The following is a 15,194-nucleotide window of genomic DNA, read 5'->3' on the forward strand; positions in this document are numbered from 1 at the left end:
TTAATTTCTATTTATTCAAAACAACCTAGTTATTTTAAACTGTTTTTAACTTAATTTTCATTAGTACTTCATTAAAGTTATTCTTAATCACTTTTTAACTGATTACTTCATTAAAAAAATAAAATAAAAAACTCACCTTGAACCTGCATGCGAGTTCTGATAAGGGTCAGAGGGAAGGTGGCTATCTGAGCACACGTGTGAGACAATGTACTACATCCCAGCAAAATTATTATCCGAGGGTCTATAGACTCTGCCGCGTGATGTTCTAGCCAATAATTCTTCAACAGCTGGCAGAGAAGATAGTAGTAAGTATCCTTTAAACACTATGCAAGTCTAAGTAGACTGAAGTTCACTGCTCATTCAATTTCAATAAACGTATTGAGTAGCTTCTTGATTCAAGAATTACACTGAGCATTGTCATAGATGTTCTCTCATTTAATCCCTACAGAAACTTGACAAATCCATACTGTCATCTCCACTTTTATAAATGAGGAACTAATTCAGAGAAACTAAGTTATCAAGTCACAACACTGATAAATAAGAGTCAAGCTTAATGGCTTGATTTTAGTAACTGTTCTCTCCAAAATCTTTATGGAGGATTGGTCCTACTCCGTGTACAGAGGAGGTTATCCGCCTACTGTCCTATCAGGGACAGGGCACACAGATGTTTTCTCCAAAAAATGTATTCAGACGGGGCGCCTGGGTGTCTCAGTCGTTAAGCGTCTGCCTTCGGCTCAGGTCATGGTCCTGGGGTCCTGGGATCAAGCCCTGCATCGGGCTCCCTGCTCATTGGGGAGCCTGCTTCTCCCTCTCACACTCCCCCTACTTGTGCTCTCTCTCTCTCTCTCTCTCTCTCTGGCACGCGCACTGTGTCTCTCTCTGTCAAATAAATAAATAAAATCTTTAAAAAAAAATGTTTTCAGACAACCTCAGTTTGAGTTCTCCTATGTTTTGCATCTCTTGGTGTGCTTTTGTTTAGTTTGGTTTTGTTTGTTCTATTTTGCCTAGTTGTTTTGGTTTGTAATGACATTCAAAGATCCAAGCAAAATTCTGGAGATTCTCAGAGGGATTAACAGAATAATGTAGAGAAGACTGCATAATCTACTCTAGGTTAACAAAACCACATTTTCTGAACTTTTAAGAGAGATTCATCTTTCCAAATTTGCTTTTCCTTGAATAAAAGTGGCTAGAGGAAATTATTTTAAAATAGTGGGTTTAAAAGATCACTAAGTGCTTTTAGAACTGTTCATTTATCAAAAGATACAGCTTTACCATTATATACTGAGGCAATTACTATGAAATACATAATTTGATGCTTTTGAAAAAATATATTTCAAAATGTCTTTACTCAGTGCATTTATTAGTCATGCAACAACAAAAAAAGAGAAATGTGTAACGTCACTCTTACTCTGGTAAGAAAGCAAAAGATATTGAACTGCAGAAATAAAAGAATGGAGGGAACCCAACATAAACAGCAGCAATGAATTTATTTTAATAAGACCACAGAAGCAGGCAAAAAAGGAGAAAAGAAATACATACTATATTATTCAGTACTTTAAACATCTATAAAAAATATATGCATTTTTAAGTGCTAAACAAAATTGGCTATCTTTCATAGGACTGTGGTACCACTTGCCAAAAACACCATTGGGCCTGTGGCTGGAGAGCTGTCCTTCTTGCACTGAGAATGAATTTAAGTGATACTAGTCACATACTCTCACCTGGTTCTTATGACCAAATGGTATATATTGTTACAATAGTCTGCCTAAAACATATGATCATAAAAATGAAATGATTGGCGAGAAGGGGAATAACTTGGAATCCTGCCTGATCAACAAGCACTACCCTATTAGGATATTTGCCCTATCTCTATGCTGCCTCTCCCCCAGTAGCCCCCAAGGACTCCTCCCCTCAATTCTCATTTTCACAACTGGGCGATAACATCTCAGCTTTCTCAATCTTAAATGTACATCAGATTTTTCTAGAGAGTAAAAACCTAAATCCCAGGCCTCCTCCCAGAATAATTAAATCAGAATCTCTTGGGTGTTTCCCAAGAATCTTTTTTTTTTAAAGATTTATTTATTTATTATTTTAGAGAGAGAGAGAGAGTGAGCATGCATGCAAGGTGGGGAAGGGAAGAGGGAGAGGTAGCCCAAGAGTCTTATTTTTTGAAGATCTACATACAGGTGATTCTGATATCCATCCAGAGTTGAGAACCACTATATCAGCATTTAAGTTTATAAATATTATCAGTAAAACCTAATTCACAAAAAACACCAAACAAAAAGTTACCATTAGAATACTAGACAACTAAGATTATAAAATGAAAAGCCAAATAAAACCATTCAACTCAACCAAACTTCTTGGTCAGAAACTACTTCATGTAAAATCATTTACAACTAGATTTTTAGAATGAAGACTATTTTAGAATGAAGACTATTTTTAAATCTAACACATAATGTCATATTATGAGAATAAACTCACCTCATAAACAGCAAAATCTATGCCTGCATAAGGTAGAACACCTAGCAAGTTAGGAATATAACCTTTGAAAAAGGTTCTAACACCTTCTTGTTTCAGAAGCTTCTTGCCACAATCAATAAACCCTGAATACTCTCCAGTTTTACCTAGAGCCAGTCTGGTCTTTAGAACTTAAATGTGAAGAATATTATAAAAATATATTGATCAGATTCACTCAACTCATCTAGGAATACACTAAACTCCATTATATACAATGCTTACTAATTATCATAGAAATCAAAAAAGAAAGCAATCTTAAATAAAATTTTAGCTTCTCCCTAATTGGCTTTTAACTATAAACAGCTAACACAGTACAGTTTTTACAAATTATTTAAACAGGAAAATGTAATTAATCACTGTGGTTTTGATTGATAACATCTGCTCAAACTCATTTAATGTGCTATAAGGCAACATATTCTAAAACAAACTCATCTGAGATAACATTACTGCTTCAAAATAAAGCAACTACAGCCAAATTCCAAGCTAAAAAAAAGATATACATATATATGGTCATGTTAAAGTGAAGAAGCAATATGAAAAATAACATTCTGTATATACTTAAAATACATACTGTGAGAACTATTGTAACAGTGAGGCAGATAAACTATAAGCATTTAATATGATGAAACATGCTCATAAAATAGTAACATAACAGGAGCTATAAGGCAATAGTAGACTTCAGTAGTCTGTGATCAACATTTCTGTGCAATAGAACCTCACTCCTTGTCCTATTAATTTCCATTAATTTAACTTAAGGGAGTCCTATAAATACTTGGAGAAATGGCTCTCCAAAACAGCCAAGACCAAAAAAAAAAAAAAAAAGGCATGAACTTTTTCTTGATTGGGCAAACTGTGTATCTTGATGGAGCTGCCTCTGAGTCATCAGTTAGAAGGCTTTGTTTTAAGAACTTCTCTGCAGCACCCCACACTTTGGATAATCCTATTCTCAAAACTCTCTGCCCTCCCCAGGGCAGTGTACTCAACTCCCTTCTTACCCAAGTATATCTTTTCTGTCTGCTTCCCTGGCAGGTTTTTTTCCCACTTACTCCCTAAATTAAGGTCTTCTCAAAAATTTTCTTCTCAGTATTAAAAAACAAAACAAAACAAACAAACAGAAAAACCACTACTTTTTTTCTAAGTAATCTCATGACTTTAACTAGCACTTCTTTGCAGATGACACATCAAGACCTGAAACCTCTCAAATCTCAGTATCACATTTGCAACTGCCTGCTGAAAATCATAACTTGGTTGTCCACCAAGAAGTCAAATTAAATACGTAACAAACCTGAACTCCTCATCCTCTCACAGTCTGGGCCACTCCCACCACTCTCGAACTCTGTTAGAGATATAACTCTGACGTAACTCTCCTCAACACTCAGGCATACAACCCAGACAGAACTTCACCTCCTTCCTTTCCCTCTCTCCTACTTTCCACTTCTCAGGCTGTCAGTTCTCAAGACAGCTTTAACAGGAGTCAGGTTCCTCTAGTCAGTGTCATATTTCAAGCCTTTACTATCACTTCCCTGAGTGATGGCAATCTCTTGTATGTAGTCATCTCATTTCTCTAGTCCCTCTCACTCTAAAAGACTTTACCAAGATTATATTTCAGGCTCCAAAGTGTTTAATGGCTTCTTATTTTTTTAAGAAATTGAAATTATATTTCTTACACTGCATTCAAGAGCCTTTCTGATCTGGCCCCAACCCATTATTCATGGTATTATCCAATCCAAACCTAAATATCTGCTCTTTTGCCTCCATTCCTTTGCTTAAGTCATTATTTCCACCTAAAAGGCCTTTCTTCATTATCTCTAAATGTCCAAAATCTAAGCCAAACTCACATATTTTATTTATGTCTTTCATGAAACCCCTAACTGGCAATAATTTCTCCCCTCTCAATTTCCATAGTACTTCATATTGACCTCTCTTCTAGAATTTATATTTTCTATTTTGGATCATCATTATTGATGTACATGTTTTATCTCCCCATCTGAACTATAAGTTTCATGACCAAAATGCCTATTTGATTTGTCTCTGCATCTAGAAATACCTTAAATTTAGTGGTTGTGCAATACAGATTTGATTTGATTAATGATTAAATGATTCTATCAATCAAGCAAGCAAGCAATGATTTTTTTTATCTTCTTGATACACCTACAATACTACTTTGATCCTAAATAAACAAACAAACAAAAGAAAACATGTACTAGGGCCAACTAACTCTTGGTATAAGATTTAAATCCTGTAGCTATAAAGCTGTTTATTGTACAAAATCCTGATCTCCTTTCATTTACTTTAAAAGTTATAATTTATGGGGCACCTGGGTGGCTCAGTAAGTTGGGCATCCAATTCTTGATTTTGGCTCAGGTCATGATATCAGGGTTGTGAGATCGATCCCAGAGTGAAGTCCAAATCAGCGGGGAATCTGCTTCTCTCCTTCTCCCTCTCCCTCTGCCCTTCCCCCTGCTACCCCCCACCCTGGTTTGCACACACTCTCTCACTCTCTCTCAAATAAATAAATACTTTTACAAAGTTATACTTTGTATTGAAAGCATTACTTTACTTAAAATTTTATAATAATACATACCTCCATGGGGTAAATACAGGTCTGGGCAGTTGCACCAGCCAATGAGCCAGATATAAATCTCTCAATAATTCCTACATTAGCACCATCAAAACTAAGCCATTTCTGTATAAATAAAAGTATTGAAATGTATAATATTACTGAAATAGAATGTTTTTAGAAAAATATTATTTTTTCTAAGTTTATAACATTAATTAGTAGTATAACATTATTTGAAAAAGTATTCCAGACACCTGACATTAGCATCTAGAGGAATACTTGATTTTAATTTTTATGCAATTAGTTGTCTAAGATAATAAGTAAGACTTCTCTATTCGGCCTCCTCTTTCCTTCCCCCCCCCCCCCAGAATGAGTTAGCAACATTAAATCACTTAAGCATACTCATGAATGTACTATTTCATAAAGAGCATGCAAATGACAAAAAGGAGGCAGGGACTGTATCTGCTATCTCTTTTTCACCGCCTGCCTTACATAAGCACAGTACTTAAAATTATTTGGTTATAGCATAATCCAGAACTTAATATTATTTGTTTACAAGGTAATCAAAAATAGTAAAAATGTGAGAGGCTCTTTCCCTTACAAGAACAAGGGGTTACTCTGGTTAGCTTAAGTAGCAGAGAGGTTATTGCAATAACACATGTAGAAATAAGGAAACAAATATCAGCATAAAGGTCAGGCTTCACAGGAACTAAAGTAAGTTTCATGGAGATTGAAATTGGAAACTCACTTAGGATCCAAGAGAGCCTTAGCAAACTGATTATCTTGTTACCTCCTAAGCAAGATGTTTTCCTGTTTGCCTTTTCTAGAGGCCTATCATCAATATAATTCAGCTATTCTCTATAAACTAACTCTAGTTCTCAAATCAGTAACTCCTCATCAAAAAGTGTGATTGATTCAGTTAATATGAGAGACTGCTAGATGTTCATGTACCCACTATTTTCTTCCTTTTAGTAACAGAGCTGACACAGCTGCAAACCACATTTCCCTCTTTTTTCTCACAGCTAGGTTGTGTGGCTAAGTGACTAATTTTAGCCAATGAGATATGAAGGGAAGTTGAGTATGCCAATTCTGACATCTCCTTAAAGAGGCCTGTCCCGGACTCCTCTTTCCTCCATCTGAGGAATGGCAACGATGGAAGCAACCTCTGAAGCCATGTAGTGATATCGCTAGCCCGGGACCACTGGCCTCTACCTCATTTAAGCTACTGTATTTTGGAATCTGTTTGTCTTTTTTTTTTTTTTTTAATTTTTATTTATTTGACAGAGAGACAGAGAGAGAAGGAACACAAGCAGAGGGAGAGGGAGAGGGAGAAGCAGGCTTCCCGCGGAGCAGGGAGCCCGATGCGGGGCTTGATCCCAGAACGCTGGGATCATGACCTGAGCCGAAGGCAGACACTTAACGACTGAGCCACCCAGGCGCCCCTGGAATCTGTTTGTCTTAACAGCTTAGGATGAACCCCAACAAGAACAGGAAGTGGTTACTAGATGTAGGGTACTACCATAACTAAAACCTAAAATATGTGACACTGGCTTTATTGTTAGGACACAGATATTGCAGTCTGAGAAGATGATGATCTTTCATTATCAAATGCTTGATAAAACTGCCTGCTGTGATAATTTGGAAGGTAGATCGTGTGCTGTTTGAGCCTGAAGTTCTAGGAAAACTGATTGTAAAATCTCAGAATGTTGGTCAGTGTTGCCCACTCCTTGTTGCTTTTAGCAAGATCTATTAACACATGACCTAATGCATCTCTCAGCTTTTCAGCCTTAGGGCCTTCTCCAAAGCCAATTTGCAAGCAGAAATGGATGGAAATGGAGCTCTGCTAAGGGAGTTTTCTTAGCCTGGTTTGGTAGTCAAGAATGGCGGGCTTCCAAGTAGGAAAAGCCACCTGTTCTGTACCCCAACAGAAGGAAATTAGATGTCCTAAAGAGCTTGCCTAGCTGCCAAAATCAAATTAGGGGTGTTGTCATCCAATTTCAGCCTACTGTTTCATTTGACATCAATGTAGCCCTCTATAAAAATGAGAGAGAAGGGGAATGACTAAGCACAGGAACTGGAAAATAAAACATCAGAGAAGAGATTTTTAGATATGGTTACTTCACATGGTATTGACTGGAAACAAACAGAGAAGTGTAAGAAGTTTTTAAAAGAATTGTATGCTAGAAAACTCATAAGCAAAGCCTACAAAACCCTATGTTCCATTGATCTCTAAAGCAACTCACAGGCCCCAAATCTAAGCAGGCTTTCGCTGGCCATGGCATACCCTTCCAGAGCCCCACATCACATCTGAGCAGTTCTGTGCAGACTCACAGACTCACTTCACTGACAGAAACCCATCAAAAGCAAAAGCCTCTCATCTCTCCACTTTTCTGCCTCAGGGCCTTCTCTGAAGCTGTGGGAGCCTGTCCAGCCCAAAAGTCTGGGGAAGCTAAAGTCCTAAGAGCAATCTTCATACAATATGGGACAGAAACTGGCAGATAAATAGCTCAGCTCTCTTCCTTCAGACAGATAATTCTGGGAACTATTGTGTACACTTCCTAGAAGTTCCCTCAGAATCAAGCCCCTACTGCATATAGCTGAAACCTTACTTATGTACCCCTGTATTGGCTTTTCTTCCTTCTGTGTCTCACTGTCCCTGCTTCCTCACTCCTGTTTCTTCACAGATAAACTTTGGGGGGAATCCAAAGTAAAACTATTGGTATTACTTCAAAAGTGGTCCTACGCACCAATTAAAAGCCAGAGATGGTCAGAATGGCTCAAAAAACAACACCCAACTATATATTATTTACAAGAAACCCACTTTAGATACAAAGACATGTATAGATTAAATGTAAATGAATGGAGAAAAATATATCACATTAACACCAATCAAAAGAAAGTGTGAGTAGCTATATTAAATTCAGACAGAGCAGACTTCAGACCAAGGAAAGTTACCAGGGATAAAGAAGGCATTACATACTGACAAAGGGGTTACTTATCTAAGAAGATATATAACAATCCTTAGCACATATGTGCCTTACAACAGAGCATCAAACTACATGGGGCCAAAACTGATAGAAGTACAAAGAGAATTAGATGAATCCAGGGGCACCTGGGTGGCTCAGTCTGTTAAACGCCTGCCTTCAGCTCAGCTCATGAACCAGAAGTCCCGGGATCAAGATCTGCAATTGGGCTCCCCGCTCAGCAGGGAATCTGCTTCTCCCTCTGCCCCTCACCCCACTTGTGCTCTCTTTCTTTCACTCTCTCTCTCTCTCAAATATATAAATAAAATCTTAAAAAGAAATGGATGAATCCACTATCATAGCTGGAGATTTCAGCATCCTCTATTAGAAATGGACAGATCTAGCAAAAAAAAAAAAGAAAATCAGTAATGACATAGCTGAACTCAACACCACCATCAATCAACTGTATATAACTGACATCCACAGACTATTTCATCCAACAGTAGCAGAGTACACATTCTTCTTAAGCTCACGTGGAACATTCCCCAAGAAAGACCACATTCTGGGCCATAACACACCTTAACAAATTTAAAAGAATGGAAAGCATACAATGGGTGCTCTGAGACCATAATGGAATAAAATTAGAAATCGGTAACAGAAAGATAATCTTTTAAAATACCAAAATATGTGGAGATTTAAAAACACACTTCTAAATGTCAAAGAAGAAATCTCAAGAGAAATTGAAAAATATTTTGAACTAAATGAAAATGAAGACACAATTTATCAAAAGGAGTGGGAAGTAGTACTTAGAAGGAAATACATAGCACTGAGTACATATATTTAAAAAGAAGAAAAATCTAAAAATATTAATCTGTTTCTACCTCAGAAAACTAGAAAAAGAAGAGCAAATTAAATCCAAAGTAAGCAGAAGAAAAGATATAACAAGAATTAGAACAGAAATCAATGAAATTAAAAATAAGAAATCAATAGAGAAAATCAAAAGCTGGTTCTTTGAAAAGTGGTCCTAGAAAGTAGGCCTGCTTGGGCGCCTGGGTGGCTCAGTTGGTTGAGCGACTGCCTTCGGCTCAGGTCATGATCCTGGAGTCCCGGGATCGAGTCCCGCATCGGGCTCCCTGCTCGGCAGGGAGTCTGCTTCTCCCTCTGACCCTAACCCCTCTCATGTGCTCTCTCTCATTCTCTCTCTCTCAAATAAATAAATAAAATCTTTAAAAAAAAAAAAAAAAGAAAGTAGGCCTGCTGATGTTGTTAGATCACTCACCAGTCACCTTGACAACAATGGGATCTTTGTTGGTGAATGGGATGATGAAAATCTATGGTATGCTATGGCATTACAATTACTAAGATTCATAGGCATAGTGGCTTGGGATAAAGTACTGGTAGACAGGAAAGAATTACATTATGCAGTTGCCCTAATACTTGAACAGCATGGGGACAGTTACAAGGATTCTGGAGTTGGTTGATTCTAATTCACTATCTTAGAAACTTGGAAGGAAGACAATGTCAAGGTTAAGTCATCTAACTATCACCTTAAAGCATATTAAGAACACTATGAGGCCTTCATAGCAGCATTTAGAGATCCTCACAGACTGCTAAAAATCAGGCCCACGATATAAATGTAAACGTAACAGAGTCACTAAGGAAACAATGTAGAGCCTCAAAAGGTCTCCTATGCTAAAGTGAGGCCCCTCACTGGGAAGGAGTAGGATCCTGACACATGGGATGCGAACATTTGGGTGTATATGCCTGAGAAATCTGAGCCCCTAAATTCACAAGCACCCTCCAATTTGGCAAAAAGTTGTCCCCTTCCCACTGCTAGAGCAGAGCAGCTTCTCTTTGTACCGAGGCCATGCACATAAAGGCCTCAAAGAGGCAGATGCCTACCAAGAGGATGTTTGCTCTCCTCACAATCAGCCTACCCATCACCTCCTCTGACTGCCTCCCAGCCAATAACTTACATAGAGTCAGTCCTTAGGTAGTCCAAGGACCTGGCTATTATGGACTGGAAGGAACCAGGGGAACAGTGTGAGAGTGGGTCACAAGAGTACTAATGGTGGGGATCTGAGGGATGGAATATAATGCTGGATAGGGAAGACTTTATTGATGTGGAGCACTCTCCCATGACACAGGACTCCCGAAACCTATCCTAATATGCTGCAGGAATTTCTCTTTAAAGCTTGGACACAACTCTGGCTGATAGCAAGCAAGGTGGTAATGCCAAAGTCTTGACAGTTTACTGAGGAAGGGATGAGTAGACTCAGGAAGGTGGAAATACTACCATGGAGTTTATCATGAGGAGAACCTTCTAGTAGACTATGTTTCTAAGATAAGAAGGGAATCCTTGTTGAAAGACCCAAAGATGACTGTTCTTAGGGTTGACAGCAGCGGTCATTGCCATGGAACTATAGCTACCATAGATACCTCTGATGAATCTGCACAAAGTAAATTGAAAACCTTTGGGAAAGGATTTGCCATTCTAGATGTCATTAAGAACATTCATGATTCATGGGAAGAGGTCAAAATATCAACATTAACAGGAGTTTGGAAGAAGGGGTTCCAGACTTCAGTGGAGACAGTTGCTGCAGGTGTCATGGAAACAGTAGGAGAACTAGAATTAGAAATGGAGCCTGAAGATGGGACAGGGTTGCTGCAATCTCATGATAAAACTTCAATGGATAAAGAGTTTCTTCTGACAGATGAGCAAAAATAAGTGGTTTCTTGAGATGGAATCTAATTCTGGTGAATATGCTGTGAAGACTGTTGAAATGACAACAAAGGATTTAGACTATTACAGACACTTGGTTGATAAAGCAGTGGCAGGGTTTGAGAGGACTGACTCCAATTTCGAAAGAAGTTCTACTGTGGGTAAAGTGCTAACAAACAGCATCACATGCTATGGAGAAATTGTTTGTGAAAGGAAGAGTTAACCAATGAGGCAAACTTCATTGTTGTCTTATTTCAAGAAATTGCCAGAGCCACTCCAGCTTTCAGCAACTGCCACCCTGCTCAGTCAGCAGTCCTCAACATCCAGGCAAGACCCTCCACCAGCAAAAAGATTACGACTCACTGAAAGCTCAGATGATGCTTAGCATTTTTCAGCAATAAAGCACTTTTAATTAGAGTATATACCTAGTTTTTTTTAGACATAATGCTATCACACACTGAACAGACTACAGTATAGCGTAAACATAACTTTTATATGCCCTGGGAAACCAAAAATTCATTTGACTCACTTTATCGCGCTGATAAAGTGCGATGAACCAAACCCACAATATCTTCACGGTATGCCTATATTTACAATGATATCTATTGCTGTACACATTCCAGTTTTCTCTCTCATTAAAGTCTAAATTTTTTAAATAAAATTTAAAATCTGATCTTTATCATAAAATTCCATAGGCGATAACATTTTACCTGTTCATAGGCCCCAATCTTGAGAGCTGTCTCAGGTGCAATTTTAAAAACATTTACACCATTTCCCCGCCAAAGAGAACGAATTCCTCCTTCTTTTAACATCTGCTCAAATCCACCAATCAATTTCATTCTCCTTGACTTTAAACTATGAACCTAGAAATGTATAGGAAATTTATTTTTAAATTTTTTGCTCATAATATAGCATTGATGTTATTATTGCTAATAAAATAATGATACATAAATGTAGAAATCTATGAACTTCAACACCATTTTCACTGTCCTTTAGAGACATATAAGATTGATATATTAATTTTTTGTTGTCCCCAAATACATACGTTAATCTCATACATCAAAGAGAGCAACTTAAAGAAAACAGGAATGACTTAATTATCAGAGAATTTTTGCATACAAAAAATATGTTGTTGCTGCTAGATTATTACAGAGTACACTGAAATATGCACTGAAAAAGGAATGGATGAAAATATATCAAACTTTCAATAGTGGATACTTCTGGGTAGCAACATGTTATGGGTTGAAATGGGTCTCCCCAGAATTTATATGTTGAAGTCTTAATGCCTCAGAATGTGACCTTATTTGAAGATAGGGTCTTTATAGAGATAATCAAGTTAAAGTAAGGTCTTAAAGTGGGCCCTAAAAACTAATATAATTAGTGTCCTTATAAAAAGGTGAAATTTGGACACAGAGACATGTACAGAGGGAAGACAACATGAAGAGACACAGAGAAAAGACAGCCATCTACAAGCCAAGGAGAGAGACCTGGAACAGATCCTTTCCTCACTGCCCTCAGAAGGAACCAACCATGCAGACACCTTGATCTCAGACTTCTAGACTTCAAAACTGTGAGACAATAAACTTCTGTTGTGTAGGCCAGTCAGTTTGTGATATTTTGTTATAACATCCCTGGTAAACTAATACACAAGGATTACAGGTCATTTTAATGTCTTCCATTCTACTTTTCTGCATCATCCCATTTTTCTAATGTATTATTTTATAATAAGAATATGTCCTTTTTAAGAAAGTGAAAATTAGAACTTAGTAAAATACCCTCCTGTCTATAATGTAACAGGATCATAATGGGAGAGCAAGGTGAAATGGGCATTCTCATCTCTCGTGGGAAGAAAAAGTCTGGAAAAGAATTTAACAGTATACACACATGCACACACACACACACACACACACACACACACACAAAGCCTTAAAAATGTTCATATCATTACTTAACTTCTAGGAACTCTTTCTAAATAAATAATCCTAAATATGAAAAAAAAAAACTCATAATCAATGAAGCTCATCATTATGAACTATTATGAATTATAATTTTAAAAGAGTTTTAAAAACCACCTACATGTCCAAGAATAGGAAAAAATAATTTAAAAAATTAATGACACATCCACTTGAAATAATAGTCATTAAAACCTGTTTTTGAAGAATACACAAATATTTGAAATATTTGAAGAATATTTGAAATAACATGAAAACATGCTCATGCTATACTGTTAATCACAAAACCAAAAAACAATATATAAACTATTCATAAAGTGAGCACTGCTACTGAGTACGGGGCATTCCTTCTATAGATACAGGAGATCTGGAGAAAGAAAGCCCAAATCTGTTCAGGGTTGCATTGTGGATGCAGACCTGAGTGTTCACAACTTGGTAATTGTAAAAAAGCAGGAGAAAGATATTCCTAGGCTGATCCTATTGTGTCTCATCACCTGGTGCCCACAAGAGCTAGCAGGGTCTGCAAACTTTTCAATCTCTCTGCAGAAGATGATGCCCACGGGTACATTGTCAGAAAGCCTGTGAACAAAGAGGGAATGACACCCAGGACCCAAGTGCCCAGCATTCAGCATCTCATTGCTCCACGTGCTCTGCAATACAAACAATGCCTGTGAAGAAACAGCATACTAAGAAAAATAAGGAAGAGTCCACAGAACATGCTAAACTTTTGGCCAAGAGAAGGAGGGAAGCCAAAGGAGAAGATCAGGAACAGACTGTCAAGAGAGGGAGACTATCACCTCTGAGAGCTCCTACTTCTACAGCTGAGTCTGTCAGAAGTAGGATTTTTTTAAGAGTAACAAATAAATAAGATCAGACAACAACCAAAAAAACTATTAATAATCCATTACCAAATGTCACCAATGTTACCAAAAAAAAACAAAAGACAATAAAACACCCCCGTATGTAAGTTTAATTACAAATTTAAACTCACTAGATTGTGAATTATTAATTTTTGTATCTTTGTGAAGAAAGTATTCAGCAAATATTAAATTTTAATCATGACAGTTAAGAGATTAAACTATGCACTTAAAACTACTATTGACAATCCATTACTCAGTAGAATAAAGATAATTAGACACCACTACCTCTAGTGAGGTATCAGTCAATAGCACACTCTAAGTAACTTATTTGCCAATTCTTAGAAATATGGCTTAATACTTAAATAGTACAATAGAACCATACTATTATGTAGGTGCCAGGGTCTAGAGATAATCAATAAATAAGACCAATGGTGTCTTATCACTTCTTTGATATTTTTAGTTCTATTTCTAAAAAAACTTCTAATAGAGTGTCCTATCATTATTATTTCAAATAAAATTAATTTAAATAGCACACAAGCATCTTTAAGAAAATTTAAAAATCCTTTAATATTGAAAATAAGAAAATTTGCATTTTCAGAAAAATGTGAAATTTTAATGAGAAATAGTATGAAATGTGCCAAAACATTTCTTTTTGAAAATTGTCAAGGGTTTTTCAAGTGACTTTAATCCTTAAGGGGTCAAGTGTGCAAACTACCTGCATCATGACTTTCAAGCGGTCAAAAGGTGCCGTGCATGTCCTTGCAACTGCACCAGCTATACCTCCTGCCACCAAACGCCTCCACCAATCTCCAGAACGCTTTTCTTCTTCAGTAAACTCATCTGGGATAGATATACTCTCCCCTATGTCAATTATCTGATAAAAATGAAAAAATGAATTACACAATAAAGAAAAGTATACATACTTGATAAAATAAAAGGATAATTTTTTTAAAAAGGATAATTTTTTACAAAGACCAAATACCCAAAGAATTTTTTCATATCTCACCTCCTGTTAATGAATACTGACAATTTTGTCAGCACTTGCCCTAGACCAAATGATTTTTAATAATACATTCACATACAGATTTAAAATCTGTAAAAATCAATTCCTATTAAATTAGAGTTATAAACTTTAAATTCTCAAGCTATTTAGATTAATCTCTTCCACGAAAAATATAAACATTCAATGCAGGGATAATGTCCTAGTCACATACCACAATGCCTGTCACACAATGCTTAATTTTTTCTACTTCATTTCAAAATCTCTCGAATTCCACTGTGTACTTACCTAATCTGTCAGAATTCAAGAGTAGTATTTTATACTCTTATACTTCTTTCTCCATTACTTACATTGACTCTTTAATGACAATTTTCTTTTTAAAACTCTGAACTCTAACAAGTTTTGCATTTCACTTTATTTTCAGTCATCATACATGCTTTTGCTGAGATTATCCATTTCTGCTAAATATTGAGGCAGGGTGACTCACTGAAAAGAGTGCCACATTGGACACAGGGGATCTAGGTTCCATTACCTGTCAATCATGGCAGACAAGTCACTTCTCTGCTTCTTAGTTTTCCCACCTTTATTTATGCATTCATTGAGTGCCCCCTTTCCAA

This window comes from Leptonychotes weddellii, chromosome 4 (assembly GCF_054177405.1).
Source record: "Leptonychotes weddellii isolate Sample4059 chromosome 4, ASM5417740v2, whole genome shotgun sequence".
Classification (NCBI taxonomy): domain Eukaryota; kingdom Metazoa; phylum Chordata; class Mammalia; order Carnivora; family Phocidae; genus Leptonychotes; species Leptonychotes weddellii.